This window comes from Ornithorhynchus anatinus, chromosome 7, assembly GCF_004115215.2.
Source record: "Ornithorhynchus anatinus isolate Pmale09 chromosome 7, mOrnAna1.pri.v4, whole genome shotgun sequence".
NCBI classification, from domain to species: Eukaryota; Metazoa; Chordata; class Mammalia; order Monotremata; family Ornithorhynchidae; genus Ornithorhynchus; species Ornithorhynchus anatinus.
Window position 1 is genome coordinate 17,013,154 of NC_041734.1, and position 20,421 is coordinate 17,033,574.

The 20,421-nt window shown below is 39.9% G+C and overlaps 1 long non-coding RNA gene across 1 annotated transcript; it reads left to right on the forward strand.

Moving 5' to 3' along the window:
- Positions 1 to 1,893: 1,893 nt before the first annotated feature.
- On the forward strand, positions 1,894 to 20,421 carry LOC114813148. The gene is made up of 2 exons (XR_003760781.2): positions 1,894 to 2,070; positions 20,043 to 20,421. It is a non-coding gene; the product is annotated as an uncharacterized LOC114813148 (long non-coding RNA).

The window sequence follows — 20,421 nt, forward strand, 5'->3', positions numbered from 1 at the left end:
CATTTATGTCAGTGCTTAGTACAGTGCTAGGCACAAAAATGCCATTTATGTCAGTGCCTAATAAATGTCATTTAAAATCAAAATCACCATCATCATCAATGGTATTTACTCAATGCTTACTCTGTGCAGAGTGCCGTACTAAACACTTGGGAGAGTGCAATAAAACAGAGTTGGTAGAGACATTCCCTTGCCCACAGTGAGCATAATTTCCATTGGATACACATGTGAAAGGAAGTTGATGACACCCAGCTGTCATGGTCCCAGAGATGGTAGTAATGGGAAAAAAATTAACACTTATTTCACTTCAAAAATGTCATTTCCTTTCTATCTCACACTTATATCACCTTCTGGGCATAGGATATGATTAGGAAGAAGGCTGGGGGTGAGCAATTGTGCATTATTTGACCTTAATCTAATGTCTCTAACTGCTAGTTGAGAGGTCTCTTGAATGTTGAGCTAAGTGGCTTTATGGATAGGGAATTAATTTTTTTCCCCCCACCATATTGAGGCTCCCTCTACCTTTCTAATTGCTACAGCCATTACAGTCAAAAGCTCACGGGACATTCTGTTAAGTTACTTCAATTAGATTACCAACCTGACTCCAAAGGTGAGCAGCTCAGTAATCAACTTCAACAATAATTAAAGTGCTTGTTAGGCACAAATAGCCTTGAGTTTTCTAATCGGTTTGCCATTAGTACACCCCTGACTCTTGTTCGATATAGCAAAAATTAATCCTGATTCATAGAAGGTGACTTAATTCCTAAAGGTCTAAAAAAAATACCCTCAGGTTGAACAGAGGTGAGACTTCTCAGTAGGAGGGATGATATTTTAGTAACCCAGTAATTACTGACATAAATGTCTTCCAACCTGTAATTCAACCTTTTGCAACAAACACAAAGTGTTCTCTTTGGCATCACTAGTCCTACAGAGCTAAAGTCCTCTTTTAATTAAAAAAAATTGAAATAAAATAATAACTACACTCTGCACACCCAACCCCTGGCTTCCCCAAACAAATCCTACGAATGTCACTGCTCCATGTTGGAATATTTGCTGAAATGGGCATAAATTTCATGAACTGTTGTTATCTGAAAGATAAAATGACCAGACATTCAACTACACTACACAGATGTTGAATGCCAGCAAATTCCAGAGAGCCAGTAAGCAAACAAGAGAGTGAGAAAAGGAGGGGAAGAAACAAAGAGGATACAAAAGAAAAAGAATGGAGGCCCAGCATAGTAGACTGGATGAGGCCACTGCCATAGAAACCAGTCCATTTTCCTCTAAGGGAAAGGATGACTCTTCTGTTGAATAGGCAGACAGCTTTTATCAAGTCAGGAGAAAAGCAATTATTTCCATCTTTTCTTTACTGTCTCTTGCTGATTCCAAGCCCTAAAAGAAATCTTCTGGTAGCGACCACTGAAAGATGATACTAATTTTATTCTGTACTAATTCTGATACTAATTCAGTCCTTACATATTGCTGGAATTTTTACATTTTTTATTTGCAAAGTTTTCCTTTTCTACTCAGTGTGTGGTACTGGAATGGGACCTGTAAGTTTTCTGCCAAAGGATGGAATATCAGAATTGTTTTTCACCAAGAATCTGGATTGGCTAAGCAGATTCTGGAATCTAAGCTCAGTGTGGGCAGGGAATAGGTCTATTTATCACCACATTGTACTCTCCCAAGTGCTTAGTACTGTGCTGTGCACACAGTAAGCGCTTAATGAATACAACTGAATGAATGAATGAAAGGGACAATGAATTCCTAAGGACATCCTAGGTTAAACTGGTTCTTGATTGCTCATTGGCTAGAATCACTGTCATTGTTTTCTCCTTCCCCCGAGGGATTGTGGCTGGACGCAGATGGACAGGTCCAGGAGATAATTAGAATGTTGGGAACATTCCAATATACATGGCCCTTTCCTTGACCAAATGATAATCCCCTATGGAACAGTCACCACTGACCGTCAGACAGGTTTTGTTAGATCTTCTTGGAGGGCAGAGGTAAAATGTGGCTGATGGAACAGTGAACTACAATCTGATTTTACCCCTGGTTCCTGACAAACCTGGGGTGAGTGGAAGTGAAGTTTGCAATTATGTTTAGTGAATCTGTGTTACGATGTCCTTGGGACAAATTTTGGGTCAATAGCATTTCCTGAGAATTTGGAAGGAGAGACTAAAGAGAAGCATCATTGCCTAATGGATAGAGCACAGGCCTGGAAGTCAGAAGGATTTGGATTCTAATCCCTGCTCCGCCACTTGTCTACTCTGTGACTTTGGGCAAGTCCTTAACTTCTCTTTGCCTCAGCTACCTCATCTGTAAAATAGGGATTACAACTGTGAGCCCCATCTGGGTCAGGGACTGGGTCCAACCTGATTAGTTTGAATCTACCCCAGGGCTTAGGACATCGCTGGGCACATACTAAACACTTAACAAATACCATAAAAAGCTAGAAAGTTTAGGCTTCCTCTCTACCTGAAACTCATCCCTCCCTCCCACTCTCCACCAAAAATACACTTAAACTTCCTTTCACTTTCTAAGTGATAGTTCATAAGACTTTCTGTCCCACAGGCTATGATGATCTCCTAAAACAATCAACGGTTTTTACAAACCGTAGGTAGATTCAGTTTCTATCTCTCTTCCCAAGTCATATCCAAATTGATCAGAGACTGGTAAGCAAATGGAATTTATACAGAACAAAAATATCAGTAAGTTCAGGAAGGGTTCTAAATATCAGATATAAGATATTAGATATATTGGTTATAAGATATAGTTATATGTTACAAGTTCAAAGTATTAGAACATCCACAGTTACTCCAAGCATTCTGCAAGCAGAATACTAGACTGGATGGATTGTTTATCAGACCCAATAATGGCATTTTTACTTATTAGGCTTTGTCTTCATATTATATTATCAATATACATTAAGTGGCACTAATTGAGTACTTACGGTGTGAGGAGCTCTGTACTAAGTGCTTGGGAGAGAGCACTACAACTGAGTTGGTAGACATGTTCCCGGCCCACAAGGAGCTTAGAGCCTAGAGGGGGAGATAGACTTTAAGATAAATTACAGAGATGTACTTAAGTGCGGTGATGCTGAAGATGGGATGGATAGATACAAAATGTTTAAAGGGTATAAAGGAAAGGGAGTAGAAGGGGAAGGCCTCGAAGATGAGATGTGATTTTCATAAGGCTTTGAAGGTGGGGAGAGTGGTGGTCTGCAAGGGATCAGCAGCAACAAAGACTGTACCACAATATATAAAGCATAATACAAATATTACATTTCAAACAATTTTAAAACATTACAGTTTTAACGTTGGAATTACTAATCAGACAGATGACTGGCTTTTACATTTTTCTCACCAAAGGAGTCCGATAAAGTCACTGTGCAGCACTTAATACCAATAGTGAGAATCGTTAAAATTCCCACCTGGGAATACTAAACTGGATGAATTTTCCAGTCATTCTAGTAAAAGGATCAGACAACTTTAGTGAAATGCAGTTTCCAGGGAGGGAAATGCAGGGAGAAAGGTTAAAGGAGACCACTGCACTTAGAAGTAAAACTGTTTAAATTATTCATTAACAACTCACCTCAATTTCACCACAGCTAAAAATATCTTAGATTAGCTAAGAGAAGATGAGAGCTGGTTAAGCATTTAATCTCTACAGATAAAAATAGGTTTGTCCTACAAAACTGGGGAGATGATGATAGCGCTAAGGAGCTATAGCTCCCTTTTAATTAGCATGTTTTACTCAAATGAGCTGAAACCCATTAAAAAGGCTGTTTTCAGGGATGCTAGGTGCCCTTTTTACAGTGAAATTGTTTCACTGTGAGACCACAGTTTTGATTCAATTCTCCACTTGAAATTTAATCATCCATGCTAAATACAAACACCTCCCCTTAACATGCCCATGGGTAACTTCTTTTTTGAATCTTTATGCTAAGACTGGTTACTCTTTGAAATGGAAAGATTGCTTATCTCAAAACGCAAGAGTTTCTTGCTCACTAGTTTACAAACTCTAAGGGACAGCAAGATGATTGATATTTGGGGGTATATGTATGTTAAAATGAGAGCACTGAAACAACTAATGATTTTTAGAAGTTTTGAAAATATTGATTTTGTCTTCTGGACTTGTGTACCTCCTTTCAATTTTCCATTCAGCAGATGATTAGAAATCCTGCTGTTCTCTATTCTCCTCAGACATCCCATTCAATGGAGATGTGCTGTGGCCATTTCTTATGTTGGTAAACTGACTGCCTGCCCAAAGCATGACATTGTCATTTTTATTCTACACTCAGTGGAGACCACACCTATGGGATTGTTCCCAGAGTGGCATGAGTCTTTTGAAAAAGGTCACAGCCCTACAGCCATATCTATACTTTTTTTTTTGGTGTTATTTACACTCTTACTAATTTCCATGCACTGTACTAAGCACTGGGGTAGATGCAAGGTCATCAGGTCCATTTTAAGTAGGCCTCACAGTCTAAAGGGGACGGAGAACAGGTATTGAATCCTCATTTTCAGATGCGGGAAATGAGGCAGAGGAAAGTGAAATGTCTTGCCCAAAGTCATATATCCATCACGAGGTGGAGCGGGAATTAGAATCCAGATCCTCTGACTGCAAGGCCTGCACACTTTCCCCTTGAATGTGAAAATGTCTCCATTGATAATGAAATTTATCGATGTGGAAAAGTTTGCCTGAAAAGGTCCATGTGGGACCTACTGTTCCAAATCCACCATGTATACACACCCAGGTTTCCTCCTGCTGTGGAGCTTGGATTGGGTGAGGCAAGAAATATCGGGGATCCCTTTTCTAGTCTCCTTTCCCATCTGTTCCTAAACAGGGCTGTTCAGATGCCCACATCACCGTGAATGGCTTTCTCGAAGACTAGAAAACCAATATCCCGGGTTACCCATGCACAGGTCTCAGTTTAATATAGGGCACAGAGTATACAACTGTAAAGTAGATAAGCACTTGAGTCATTTTCACCAGAATGAAGCAGTGCTGTCTAGTGGATAGAGCAAGGGCCTGGGTGTCAAAAGGACCTAAATTCTAATCCCAACTCTTCCACTTGTTTGCTAACTTAACTTTTCTGTGCCTCAGTTACCTCATCTAACAAATGGGGATTAGGAATGTGAGCCCCAAGTGAGACAAGGACTATGGTCAACCTAATTAGCTTATATCTACCTCAGCAGTTAGAACAGTGCCTGGCTCATAGTAAGCACTTAACAAATACTAGAAGAAAAAACAAAAAGAGTGGAAAGTGTGAGAAGCAATATAGCTTACTAGATAGAGAATGGGACTGTGAGTCAGGAGATCTGTGTTCTAATCCCTTGTTTGCCATCTCCTTCCTGTGTTAACTTGGGCAAGTCACTTAACTTCTCAATGATTCCCATTTCCTCATCTGTAAAATGCAGATATGATAAATCATAAATATGATTGAATGAATGAATACCCATTTCTCCTTACCCCTTGGATTTGGACTCCAATTTGATTATCTTGTATCTACCCCCCCCAGCTCTATGTGTTTGCTTCATAAGGGAAGTAGCATTGTCTAGTGGAAAGAACATGAGACTGGGAGTCAGAGGACCTGGGTTCTAATCCCAGCTCTGTCATTTGTCTGTTTTGTGACCTTGGGTAAATCACTTTACTTCTCTGTGCCTCAGTTACCTCAGTTGTACAATGGGGATTAAGACTGTGACCCCTATGTGGGATAGGGATTTCATTCATTCAATAGCATTTACTGAGCGCTTTCTATGTGCAGAGCACTGTAGCAAGCTCTTGGAATGTACAAATCGGCAACAGATAGAGACAGTTCCTGCCCACTGACGGGCTTACAGTCTAATCGGGGGAGACAGACAAAAACAATAGCAATAAATAAAATCAAGGGATGGTGTCTGATCTGAATATCTTATATCTAAGTAGCGCTTAGTACAGTGTCTAGCACATATAAAGCGCTTAACAAAGACCATTATTATTAGCCATTTCTTAGTATAAGCCCCAATGCTTTAAGTGATCTGTTTTTAGATTTTCCATATCTGACAACTTGGGATTGAATCCCAAATGGCAGTCTGTCTTGATTAGCATCCAATTTAATTTTGAATTCCAGCTTTCATGTTTATTCTTAAGTTACATGATTTTTTTTAAATCAATTTGTTATTTTTGTCCCAAGGATATTTAGTGTAAAATTACAGTTTGGCTAATTCTAATTAATAAAATGTGCTTTTTACAAGTGTCCTAAGTAGTATCTATCTTCATGATAGCTATACAGGCTGACATAAAATTTAAAACCAAATCAAACGTTCTGCTAAATGTTTTAAACTCTATTTGTTCACTTTTGGAGTCAATAACAATTACACAGTTTGGTTTACTGAAAGACATAATTAAATTCTAATCATTTGTATGAATTGAACTTTGAAGAGCTACACTGATCCTCTCCAATAGGAAGTAACAAATAGCTATCTCTTCAACTATGTTAGAGACAACTAAAGGATATATTTAGGTAAAAATTCAGAAGGGAATATAAAGTCAGAAAAATTGGGGGAGAATTTAAAATGACAATAAAATTCTCCTGAATGTCTAAGGCTTTCTGGGCATTTTTTTTTCCAGGAATAAAGGTTGTGAAAGTAAAGGCACATGGACAATTTAGAAAACAATAAGTATAACAGATTATATTATATCATAGGATACTGTAAATTATAACCTGCTGGCTACAAGACAGTGCACATTTAGAATTTTACCAACCTAATTTAATTACTCCTCTAGACTTAAAGTTCATTATCAGCAGGGAACATGTCTACCAACTCTGTTATAGTGTACTCTCCCAAGTGCTCAGTACAGTGCTCTGCACACAGTAAGTACTTAATAAATATGATTGTCTGTTTAATTTTAGAATTGGGCATTGCTTGACATCTTCTAGGAGCACTGAACCTGGAGAGGAAATGTTAAAACGATATATAGCACATTTAAGCTGAATGAAATGTTCCTGGAAAAGAAAATAAACTCCACATCTCTTGTCACTGGAATTCCAGGGTCCTTCAGAAACCAAAATCCATGACGAGATGCATGCTCATTATATATGACATGAAGTGGATGGAACTGTATCATTCAATACTGTATAAATGGAATGGAGATACTTTAATGCCTGCTACTGAGTCAGGTAGTTGTAATGGTACTTATTAAACCCTTCCTCTATGCAATGAACTGTACTAAGCTCTCAAAAAGATTACACAGGTGGGAATCAATCAATCAGTGGTATCTACTGAACATTTGAACCCATGCCTCATAATACTACAGTTCCCACAGGCCCAGGATTCAGAAGGATCTGTGTTCTATTTATTCCCAGCTTACCATTTGTCTGCTCTGTTACCTTGGAAAAGTTGCCTAATTTCTCTATGCTTCAGTTACCTCACCTGTAAAATGGGGATTAAGACTGTGATCCCCATGTGGGACAGGGATCAACTTGTATCTACCAGTGCTTAGAATGGCACTTGACATATAGTAAGCACCAAACAAATATCATCATTATTTTGTCATCTTCTACCCACTTCCTTCTTCAAACTTCTTAAATCTAGCAAATCGCTGCTATTGCTCAGGAATGACTGCTTCCTCAAAGACTTCCTTCTCAGCTCTTTCACTTCCTTTGTAGCTGTTTCAAGGATATCGACATCTCCCAGTAAACAGAGGAAAGACATAGATACTGATGTTGGGAGTATGGAGGATCTGTAAAGCTGGTTTTCAAAGGGGTTTTTGCTTCTTTAGGCTTTGTCAGTGTTGGAATGCTCACTTGAGCTGCTTGAGGGATATTTTTAGTCCCCAAATGGCCTGGAAGTCAGTTCTCTCTAGCACCTTTTGAGAGTTATCATTCTCATCCTTGAAGTAACCTTGGATGAGCCAGGGTCTCATGAGGAACACTTAGGAGCTCCAGCAAAAAAGAGAAGCAGCAACAAGTGAGAAGAGGCCAAGGGCACTGTATGAAGCACAATTCAATAAAGTTGGTAGACACAATTCCTGGCCCCTACCCCATGATAACGTGAGGGATGCTGTTGTTCATAGATTAATCAATCTATCAATGGTATTTACTGAGCACTTACTTAATGCAGGGCACTGAATTACGTGCTTGGCAGAGTATAATACAACAGAATTAGCAGACACGTTCCCTTCTCACGACGAGCTTACAGTCTATAGTGAGGGAAAGACATTAATGTTCTCTGGTCTGCCATGGCTTAGGAGTGTGTAACGGCCAAGAAATTTCTATAATGGTATTGGCCCAGGACCATTTTCCATCACTCTATATAGATTACTCCAAGTCTACTAGCCAAAACCTGCCGTATTACTGCTGGTTATGTTTTAACTCTCGAACAAAAAGTGTGTTTCAATAAAAGCTATTCTCCACTATCTCTATCAGCATCAAGGCCAATAATATTAGGCGGAATAATCAATATACACTCATCAAAAAGGACCTTAATTGAAAACCCATTGGCCAAATGTTCATGTTGTAATTTTGTTTGATTATCTCCCTGTATCTCATTGTTTTGGATGACTCACTGCTTAATTTATTAGTTTTCCACAGTGAAGAGCTACAGAAACCTAAGAAAATTCTATTTCACAAAACCAGACCTCACAAAAAAGCAAGCACACATTGAAGCCCAGAAGGACATCGAAAATCTTATACATATGGCCCACTTTTACAGAAGGTGGCATATAAAATTTATAAAAGGAGCCCACCTAAATGTTTGGAGCTTTGTAAATGAATAATTACAATGGTACACTATTATCAATTCAAGGGCAACATCTATTAACACGCTAACTGTAATTATTGAAGAGTAGAAGAAAAATGGTGATATCCTCAGCTGAAGTCATTTTTTTTTCTTTCATGTTCCTTAAATACTAAGCACTTGCTCAGTTCTCAGTGAGGGAAATTATTCTCTCTAGGCTTTTTAATGTGTTTCTCAATTTGCATATATTTCCTGAATCCTAAAATCAATACTTCCAACTCTGTTTACTCCCAACTCCGGTGAACTCTCCCAAGTACAGTACAGTGCTCTGCACACAGTAAGCATTCAATAAGTATCATTAGTTGTTTACCTGAGAGATGAAGAGACTCTGGACCATTTGTTCAGGCTGAGTCGCAGAACAGAGGCATCTTTATTCTAATGCTTCCATTTAAGAATACGATTGGAGAAAGGAAGAACCCAGAAGTCAACAAACCTTATTCCCTGGCCAAATGTCCCACAAGTACTGAATAAGCAAAGAGAGAAACTAGTCACATGGAATGAAGGTTTTACATCTAGGAGGAGGAGGAAGACACAAACCTCTCCACCCAAGAGAATTCTGGAATCATGATCTTCCCAAGGCAACCCTTTTGCTTCAGAGGAATTGTAGCTTGTCCTCTCTGTCCTTACAATTCCTTTGACAACTTCCAACAGGATCTCAGCCTGGATGGTTTGAAATCGCATGGTTCTTACCAAAACCTGTGACACAGCTCAATTTAACATCTCCTCAGACATATGCTGGGGTCTCTTTTCTACTCTGGCTTAAACCTTTTCAAGGTAAAGATTTGGTTTGTCTGATTCTTTAATTCTTCGCTTTGATGAGAGTTTCATTTTCAATGTATAGTGACGGTTTGGTCCTGTAGCCTAAACCTAGATTATTGACCCAAACATCTGCCCATTAATTACATTTCATTATTTCTTCAAAGAAGAATGACTTCTCATTGTGTCTGCGATTTAAATCTATACATTAGTAGAGTCCTAGATCTACGAACTCTATTGCGTGCTCCCAAATGCCCAGAGGAATGCTCTACACACAGTAAGCACTTAATAAATGACATTGATTGACTGATTATATCGTTTGTAATCAGAAAATCCCTCTTCAAACAGTATCCAGACTCCAATGAATGGTATTTACTTAGTTCTTACTGTGTGCAGAGCAATGTATTAAGCACTTGGGAGAATATGATACATGGGTAGATAAGATCGCTGGTAGAAATTATGTAGAGTTCGTGTAGAATGACTGGTAGTTTTATGATAGCCCATCACACCAATCCCTCAACTTTCCTCTGATTTTTTTTCTAGTTTTACTCTCTTCTTCCTCCATTCTGCCAGGACCTCAAACCTTAACCAAGAATGAATTTATGTCTCCATGCTTAGGTGACCAAAGGAACATTTTTCTCAGTTGTCTGACTCGCATTCACTTGCCAAAACCCAAAGAGGGATCAAAACGGACGCTGAACCCAAATGTCACCATATGTTATACCCAAAGGCCACTGAAAAGCCTCTAGCTGGAGTCTGTCTCTACTTGTTTCCTTTTCTTCATAGAGAGTGTAAAATGGAATGGCTGTTGAAGCAAGTTCCAAGGAACATTGGCCAATGAGGGATGCTTCCAAAATCACTGATTACTTTTTAATCGTGAAACTAATTACCCCTGCATTGAAGCCTCAACCACAACCTCCAATATCCTCCTACCTCCTGGCATGAGGAACAGTATCTCTGAATAACCGCTCGCCAGATAAACTTCTCTCTGAATGTCGGAGTCACACCCACTGTGGTGAGGAGGATGTGATAGCCCCACCTGGCACTATGCTGTTGGTAACAATTTCTGGCAGAAGAATCATCTAAGGGTGTAGACAGGTGTGGTGCTGTGATGCAGCAGGAATCCTGAAAATAACTGACTGACCTGGGCAGTGGAGACCACCATGGTTAGACCACCGTGGTTCCTGAGGCCTTATCTTGGCTATAGCCTGCTGGTCTACGATGCTACCTCAGAGAATAGGCATTATGCTGCAGTTGCTTTGGAACAGTAATACTCCTGCTACATTAGCAATTTCCCAGTTTGCAAACCACCATCACTTCAACCTTATCGAAGACCATCCAGTTGAAACTTGGGAGGATAAGGTACTGCTACTCATCCCCCTTCCCAGATTCATGGCACTTATGTCTACATCTGTAATTTATTTATTTATATTAATGTCTGTCTCCCCTTCTAGACTGTAAGCTCCTTGTGGGAAGGGAATGCATCAGTTGTATTGTTATACTCTACTCTCCCAAGCGGCTAGTACAGCGCTCTGCACATAGTAAGTGCTCAACAAATATGAATGACTGACTGAATCCCACTCTAATAGAGGGGCAGCAGAGAAAAGACAGAGACAACTAACTGCACACCCAAGTCAGGGAACCCCAATCCTCCTCCTTCTCAGAAGGTCCCAGCACGAGGTCGCCAGTCCAGACCCCAAGCACAGGCCTCACACGCCCAGGCTCCCAACATATTAGGACTATGAGCCCCATGTGGGACAGGGACTGTGTCCAACTTGATTTCCTTTTACCTACCCCAGCTTTTAGTACAGGCACCTAGTAGGCCCTTAAGAAATTCCATTAAAAAAAAAAGGATATTAAAACTGTGAGCTCCACTTGAGACAGGGACTGGGTCCAAAGTGATTTCCTTGTAACTACCCCAGAGTTTAGTACAGTGCTCAGTGTGTAGTAAGTGCTAAATAGTATATATATTTTTTAAAAAGCCACAGATTCATCCATCAGCACAAGCCCATCCCAAGCCAACACAGCCAGCCCCACCCGACCTGATTCCACTGGCACAATCCACCATTTTAGGAAGAGGAGGAGATATTTAGGAGGAGATTCCATTTTGAAACAGTTTTCTGGAGTGTGGTGTTTTGAGCCTGAGGGAATAGGTCCATTATAAACGAAAGTACTATTATTACTCCTGAATGTTACCACAGTTTTTTTTTGGTAATAACTTTTCCAAAGTAAGAACTTTCAAGCATTTGACTCCCAGCATTCTTTGCTGCCCCAAAATGGACTGACCCTTTCCTACAGCAATTTAAAGTGGACCTATACTCTCTTCCTCCAATACTCACACCAGGCCATTAGCAGGTTTTGTGCAACAGCCAAAGGCCTTCTAAAAGGCAAAGATGTGATTCTGATCTTTTTAGTTGCTCTCTAAATTACAAAACCAGCTCTCCGGCTGGCAGCTGCTGACAATTTTATAACAGTTTATTTTTCAGTTTCCATCTGAAAAGCCCCAATTTATGGTTTAAGGTACTCATTTATATCAAGGCAGAACTCGTGGAGGTTAAATAGGTCATCGGCAAACACGCAGTCTTGCAAGTGACCTTCAGGTTTCAGATATGCTCTCCAGAGGAGAAGAAATATTAAACAGGTCTTAATTTTATTCTTATTGTCAGGTAGCCTGTTTCATTATAGAAACAATTCAGTCTCCTGCCCTATGAGAGTTAGCACTAACTCCAAAAATCATTTTTCTAGGATTAAGAAAAGAAGAAAAATAGGGAACTGATCCAAAAATATTCAGCTCACCAATGTACACATTTGATGGGTCTGGAGAATGGAACTACACATGTGAGAGATGGCCAGCTTCTCTAGTATTTTTACTTCATAATTTTATTTACCCCCTTAGCTTCCCCACTTTATTTTCATAGAAAACTGGGATGATAATACTAAATGATGGTATTTGTAAGCTCTTACTCGGTTCCAGACACTGTCCTAAGCACTGGAGTGGATGCAAGGAAATAGGGCTGAACACAGTACCTGTCCCACACGGGACTCACAGTCCTAATCCCCATTTTTCAGATGAGGTAACTGAGGCCCAGAGAACTTAAATGACTTGCCTATGGTCACATAGCAGACAAGTGGCAAAACCAGAACTAGAATTCAGTTCCTTCTGACTTCTAGCCCTGTGTATCTACCCACTATCTACTCAATGAGTCAGCTAGACCTAATGGTAAGAGTACAGGACTGAAATCAGAGGACCTGGGTTCCAAACCTAGCTCTGTCACTTGCTTGCTGTTTGACCTTGGGCAAATCAGTCAAATTCTCTGTGTCTTAATTTCATAATCTGCAAAATAGGAATAAAATACAAAACTGCCCCCCCCCCCTTAGACTGTGACGCCTTCCCTTTGTGGAGTAGGGACTCTATCTGAACTTCATGGCCTAGTGGAAAGAGCACAGGCCTGGGAGTCAGTGGACCAGGGTTCGAATTCCAGTTCTGCCACCTGACTGCTGCATAACCTTGGGCAAATTATAACTTCTCTTGTGCCTCAGTTTCTCCACCTGTATAATGGGCATTTAATGTGTTTTCACCCTCCCCGTTAGACTGTGAGCCCCATGTGGGGCAGGGACGGGGTCCCAACTGATTATCTTGTATCTGCCCCAGTGCTTACTATAGTGCTTGTCACTATACCACTATTAATATTATTATTAGCACTGTGGCACATAACGATATACATACCTGATCCACTGCCTGTGTGTTTGATGGAAATATAAATCCCAAGCCCTACAGGATCAGTCACACCACCCCAGTACCTCTTTCATTCAATAGTATTTTTATTCATTCAATAGTATTTATTGAGTGCTTACTATGTGCAGAGCACTGTACTAAGCGCTTGGGATGAACAAGTCGGCAACAGATAGAGACAGTCCCTGCCGTTTGACGGGTTTACAGTCTAATCGGGGACTAACCTCTTCTCCCACATACCTGAAATCATGTAGGACCTCAAACTCTTTGGGCTTAGAACAGCCAAGATCAAAGAAGGATCTAGTTGGACCCAGCTTTGATGTCATGACTTCAGGCCACAGAATAACCTAAAATAGACAAGCCAACTGCTGAGCAGTGAGCAATATCTCTTCAATTTTTATTCTTGATGCTGCCACTCACCTGTTTCTACCCCCTTTTACTAAGTATTTAGGATAAACTGCATTTTTTAAGAGCCGGGTGTATTTATCTTTGAAGATCAAAAACTGTCTCAATCGAGAATGAGTTCTCTTTCAAAATGTGTCTTTGGTTTGGAAAAATTAAAAAAAACACTTCTAAAAATAATCTCCTAGGCCATTTCTGAGGGAGAAACTGAAGTTATTCCAAGGCAAATGGCAAGGGATGAATTGAATAATAAAAAAAGTCACATCAACCATCAGAAACTAGAGTAGCAAATTGATGCCAGCCCCAATATATTCTATAGCCCGTGTATGCCGTGCCCAAGGGATTCTTGACTGCTAATGTTGGCAGTTCGAGGAGACAATTAGCTCACATAAAGAGTTTTTGGGACCAATTCATTGGAGAAGAAAAGATAAGAGTCTATAAAAGTTGTCATTATCTGTCCTGGTAGAACTGTGCCCCAAAATTGTAACCACAGGCTGGAGACTCTCCATAATTTATCATGAAATGGCTAGCGTTACCAAGCTATTTAGCTACCTAATTAATCATATCCTCTTGGCTTGCCCTTTTCTTCTATTTCAGCCCTTTGTGTACTATGTTCCTTCCTGGTGGAGTCCAACAGGCTTTTCATCAGACTAGAATTCTGTCATTAGCTTTTCAGCTGCATTGTTTTTCTAGATGGAACCTTTCACTGGCTCTGCTCCGATGAACTCTGGAATCACAGAAGAATAAACTATGTTTTCTCCTCCTCGTTCTGACTCTAGATGAATCACATTCTGGGCTTACTCAATCTCCCAAGCTACAGTCTTAATTTGATTTCTGTGAAGTCTTATTTGGTTGATGCTTGGGAAATTATGGGTTCATCCCAAGGGTAGAGTTAGGCTTGAGACCTGCTATGAGAGAGAGAGACAGAGAGAGAGAGAGGGAGAAAGAGCAAGTACGAATGTATCACGGAAACAGAGATTCAGTAGAATAGGACGATGATGGTGATGGTGGTGATGATGATGATGTCAATCATTTAATTAAATATACCATCCTCCAGTTTAGGTCTATTACCATCCTACTGTCCTTCAGGTTTATGTGGACAGATAGGCAGGGAATAAGGACTTAAGCAAAAATATCCTTATACTCTATTTTCCCCATCTCTAATCTATTTTAATGTCTATCTCCTGCTGTAGACTGTAAGCTCGTGGGAAGGGACCTCATCTACCAACTGTTGTTGTACGGTACTTTTCTAAGTGCTTAATTCAATGCTCTCCACAGTAAGCATCCTAGAAATACCACTGATTGATTGGTAAGCAACTGTTAAAGGAAGTGGACAATGAGCTGTACCAAGAAAACCTCACATAATTAATCCTTACAAGATTCTTATATTTTAATGAAACATTTAACAATACTAGGTGGGAAGTAGATGGAGAGGGAAAAAAAGGGGGGATAAGGGAAGAGAGGCAACTAGACAACAGAGGAGAAATAACGTGTCTGGCAAAGGGCAGAGCCAGGATTATATGCCAGATTGTCCTCTTCCTTCTAAGACACTCTAAAGTTAGTAGTGAGAATTTAACCCTTTTTAAATATACAAAGTACAAATTATGAGAGATGCACAGTGTTTTGTATACCGTAAATCTCTCAATAAATAATTAATGTTGGGATTAGTGAGGTAAATAAGAATGTCAAATATTAATTAAAACTATTACCTGTTTTTAATAGTACTAAGCTTTTCAAAGCTCAACAATAACAGAATGAGAACTTTAGATTTGTGAGAAAGTTCTGTTTTCAAGTTCTATTTTAATATAGGACAACATACAGTGGATATGCAGTTCTACCTTATCTGCCTAAACAGGTTAAAGAGATACTGTTTTTTTCAAGTAACCTTACATAATCTCCAGAAGAAGTTTATGTGCAGAATACTGTACTAAGTGCTTGGGAGAGTACAGTACAACAGAGTTGGCAGGCAAATTCCCTGCCCACAATGAACTTTTATATAAGGTCTTTGACTCAGCTACTGTATCATCATCATTAGTAACAATAATAATAATGATAATGGTATTTGTTAAGCGCTTACTATGTGCCAAGCATTGTTCTAAACACTGGGGTAGATACAAAGCATTACCATCCTCACATCATCATCATCACTTTGTTATATGAAACCATGCTTTCTATAACTTCTATCTTGACCTATAATACTCTTTATGGTACAATAAGCTAAGAACCACCTAAGAGTAGATAAACTTTAAATCCACTAAGCCTACTTTAGATGCCTCTCTTACCCAAGAGAAAGGAAAACAGATGCATTGAGTGTTTCCCAATCAATCGCATTATCATCATTTTGCATTATCTTCAAGTCCAGTACAAGAAGTGATTTTGGTCTTGGCATCCATTTAGTGCAGTGCTTTTTGATCATTACATAAGAGTAGTCTCCAGTGAATGAACAGAACACAAAAATGATAAGCAAAAACACCAGCAAAGTCGATAGAGACACCAGCAATGGATCTTCTGCCGTAATAGCACTTACTGCAAAATTAATCTAATGAAACTGTATGTGCATTTTAGAACTCATTTCCTTTATCCCATTTGGGAGTTCTGTCAGCTTTTCTATTGCTTTGCTTGCAGTAATCTGCTGCTTTGTTTGTCTCTGCAGAGAAAAATGGAACAGGGCCACTATCTCCCTAGACTCATTTTAGTGTGCAAATGGATGGTTATTAGTGTGCAGGAAGTAAAGGAAATCACTAGTGGAAAGGTGGCAGGCCAGGACAAACCTTTCCTGGCAGGCCAGGATAAATCCTTCTTCAGTCCCACTTGGGCTAATCCACCTTTGCCAATGTCCTGCCACTGGCCTGGAATGGCTTCCCTCCTCAAATCCCACAATTACTCTCCCCCATTCAAAGCATTATTGAAGGCCCAACTCCTCCAAGAGGCCTTCCCTAAGCCCTCCTTTCCTCTTTACCCACTCCCTTCTGTGTCACTCTGACTTGCTCCCTTTATTCACCCCCCCCCCCGCCCCCAGCCCCACAGTACTTATGTCCAAAACTGTAATTTATTTATGAATATTAATGTCTGTCTCCTCCACTAGACTGAAAGCTCATTGTGGGCAGGGAATGTCTCCGCTTATTGTTATACTATACTCTTCCAAGTGCTTAGTACAGTGCTCTGCACACAATATGCACTAAATAAATACAATTGAAAAACTAACTCTGTTAGAAAAACTGTTAAGTGATTCATCAGGTCAGACAGGGAAGCAGCTTGAAACTAGAATGTCAGGATCTTTGATAGGCAAGAGACATCGGAGATGTGGATTTGGGTATCATCTTCATAGAGGTGTAGTTGAAGCCAGGGAAGCAAATGAGTTCTCCAAGGGAGTGGATGTAGATGGAGAATAGAAGGGGACCCAGAATTTACCTGGAGGGACTCCCACAGTTACAGGATGGGAAGCAAAGGAGCACCCTGCAAAACAGACTGAGACTGAGTGGCCAAAAAGACAGGAGGAGGAGGAGGAGAGAACAGTGTCAGTGAAGCAGATTGGATAATGTTTCGAGGAGGAAGGGGTGGTTGACAGTGTTGAAGGCAGCTGAGAGGTTGAGTGGATTAGGATAGAGTTGAGGCCAGTGGATTCGGCAAGGAGAAGATCATTTGTGACGTTTGAGAGGACTGTTTCCATGGAGTGAAGGGGATAGAAACCAGATTGGAAGGGGGGATAGAATTCAAGAGAAGAATTTGAGAATGCATATGTAGATAACTCACTCAAGGAGTTTGGAGAGGAATGGGAGGGAAGTGGGGCAATAACTGGAGGGAGTTTGGGGGTTAAGGGGAGGGGGCTTTATTTTTAGAATAGGGGAGGCATGGACGTGTTTGAAAGCAGTATAAGGTGAAAATCCTATATTAAAGACGGAAAGAAAGACAAGTTATTTCCCCTCCTTAAATTCTGATCAAAATAATTTATTTAATGTCATTTTAAAATTTCAGCAGGAACCTTTCATCTGAGTTTAATTTATTTCTAGCTTTTAACAATTTAATAAGTGTATTCTCAATCTTCTCAAAACTCAATTTTGTACCTGCATACTTGGGATTATAAATAATTTCTGTGGGTATAAAAGTACAATGTTTTATACGATTTGATGTGAGCTTCTCTGCTGCATCATCCTTCTCAGTGTTTGTTGAGGTCCTATTTTGTATCTAAAGTTACCTCAGGGCCCAGGCAAATAAAAAGGAAGATTGGGATATGCTCTCCTCAAGGATCAAATGGAGAAAACAGGCTAGATTCTGTAACTCACCTAGAGAGTTCAATGAAAAGAGAAATGACAGGTACCAGGAACATATGAGGACACATGGCAGTTGCCTGGTTTGTAACTGATCTATTTGGTAACCGTAACCTTGGAGGTGTCCGTAACTTGCTTCTCTAATTCAACCCACTTGTGAAATCTTTCACCAAATCCTGTCAGTTCTACCTTCCAAACATCACTGAAATCTGCGCTTTCTTCTCCATCCAAACTGCTGCCACCTTAATCCAAGCATGTATCATATCCTGCCTTGATTACTGCAACGGCCTCCTTGTTGACCTCCCTGTCCCTCCCAACCTCAGTCTATACTTCACTCTGCTGCCCAGATCATTTTTAAAAAAAAAATAAAAATCACTCCTGCCCCTCAATATCCTCTGGTGGTTGCTCATTCACCTCCACATCAAACAGAAACTCCTAATGATTGCCTTTAAAGCACTCATGAGCTCGCCCTCTCCTACTGTACCTCACTGATCTCCTACTACAGCCCCATCCACAGACTCTGCTCATCTAAAGCCAGCTTGCTCACTGTGCATCTCGTCTATCTCATCCGTCGACCCTTTTCCCACATCCTCCCTCTGGCCTAGAATGCCCTCCCCCTGCATATACATCAGACCACCACTCTCTCCACTTTCAAAGCCTATTGTGGTCACATTTCCTCCAAGAACTCTTCCCCAGTTAAGCGCCCTTTTCTCCCCCGATTCTCTCTTCTTTCTGCATTGGCTAGGAACTTTAATCTGTACCCTTTAGGCATATGGAATTCCCTCTATCTCCAGCCCCATAGAACTTATGAAGGTATGTATAAATTATACATTATATATAATTTATTTATTTTGATGTCCATCTCCCCCTCTAGACTGTAAGCTCTTTGTGGGTGGGGAAACTGTATACCAACTCTGTTGAATTGTCCTCTCCCAACCACTTAGTAGAATCTCAGTACATAGAAAGCACTCAGTAAACACACTGATTGATTTATTGATTGATTGATAATCTCACTGCTCTTCTGAACCCCCTGCCTCAGGCAGTGCAGAATAGAACACATTATGATTAGTATTTGGTAGAAATAAAGCAAACTAAGGAAGTTTTATAGGAAAATCCTCCAAATGGCTTCCTCAGTGAAATTTAAGTTTCCCCAGACTAGCACACTATAAATATGTACACTGGAGAGGCTGAAGTGACACGATTACATTCAGCTTTTTCAGAGAGAAACATTGTATATACCAGCAGTGGCCAGGCTATTACAAATTGATTTCTAGGGCCTCTTAAATTCTAGCCTATTTGAACCCTGAAAATCGCTTTGAGCATTATAAACTTTCTCTACTTTCATTTTCAAATACAATATACCCTTCCAGGTGAATACCTGAATGTCAACTTGAAAACCCTTTTCATTAGAGAGGTTCTTAATGTGCCATAAAACTTTAGGCACAGCACATGATCAAACAAAACCTTACTTATTGGAGTTTCCACATTTGTCAAAATGTAACAAATCTGAGATTTCTATCTTTTGGCCACCTTATCTGGACTCTCTTTTTCTCTGGCTGATCCCACCAAACATAATACCTCATACATCCGGTTAATTCTCTAGTACATATTGTTTCTTTATTTGGTTAGTCCCAGGATTTGAACAACAAGCATTTAATAAGAACTCTTTTCAACCTTTCATATGTTAAGCAAATTCATTCATTTAAACATGAAAAATGACTTCACTCCCACCAGAACTACATCAATTCAGATCTGATGGGCAGGATACCCATTTTATTATTAATCTATGTGAATTTAGAGCTTCTGCCAAGTACTAGATTGAGAGGAATAAGATGCAAAGCTCACAGAAGATTCCCTGGGTGGTTAGAGTAGACAAAAGCAATCCAAGTTTTCTCACGCTCTCACACCTACATGTGCCAATCCACTACATGTATCAATCAGGTTCCACCATCACGGGGGAGATGCAATCCTTACTGAGAAACTCATATTCCACAGGGAGATCTGTGGTGAATTAGGATACCAAAAGAAGGCCTCAGAGTTTCACTATAATCATAAGGGGACCAAGACAGAGTGAGGCTAATCAAATCATTTTTTCTTCAACAGGGGATATCACCTTGTCGCTTATCGAGATTTGATCCTACAATGAAGAGAATGATGTCAGTGAAAGCATTAAGGACGTAGTTGTGCATTTAAATTTTGTATGTTATCGTTTCTTCAATTTCATGTCTTCCTGGAAACCTACCCGCCAAGCAAAGATATGATTAAGTGAAACCCGATAACTCCAACCACAGGAATCATCAAAGTACCAGGGCTATTGTGCAAAAAGTACAGCTGTGAACAAGAGAATTGAAATTGGTTTTTCAGAACTTTTAAATTGGGTGAATTGTAAAGGATTCCCTCCTTGGCATTCATTCATTTAAGCCCCCAATTTGAATGGGAAACATCGAGGATGATCCTAAAAGAACGAACATTCTACTTTCTT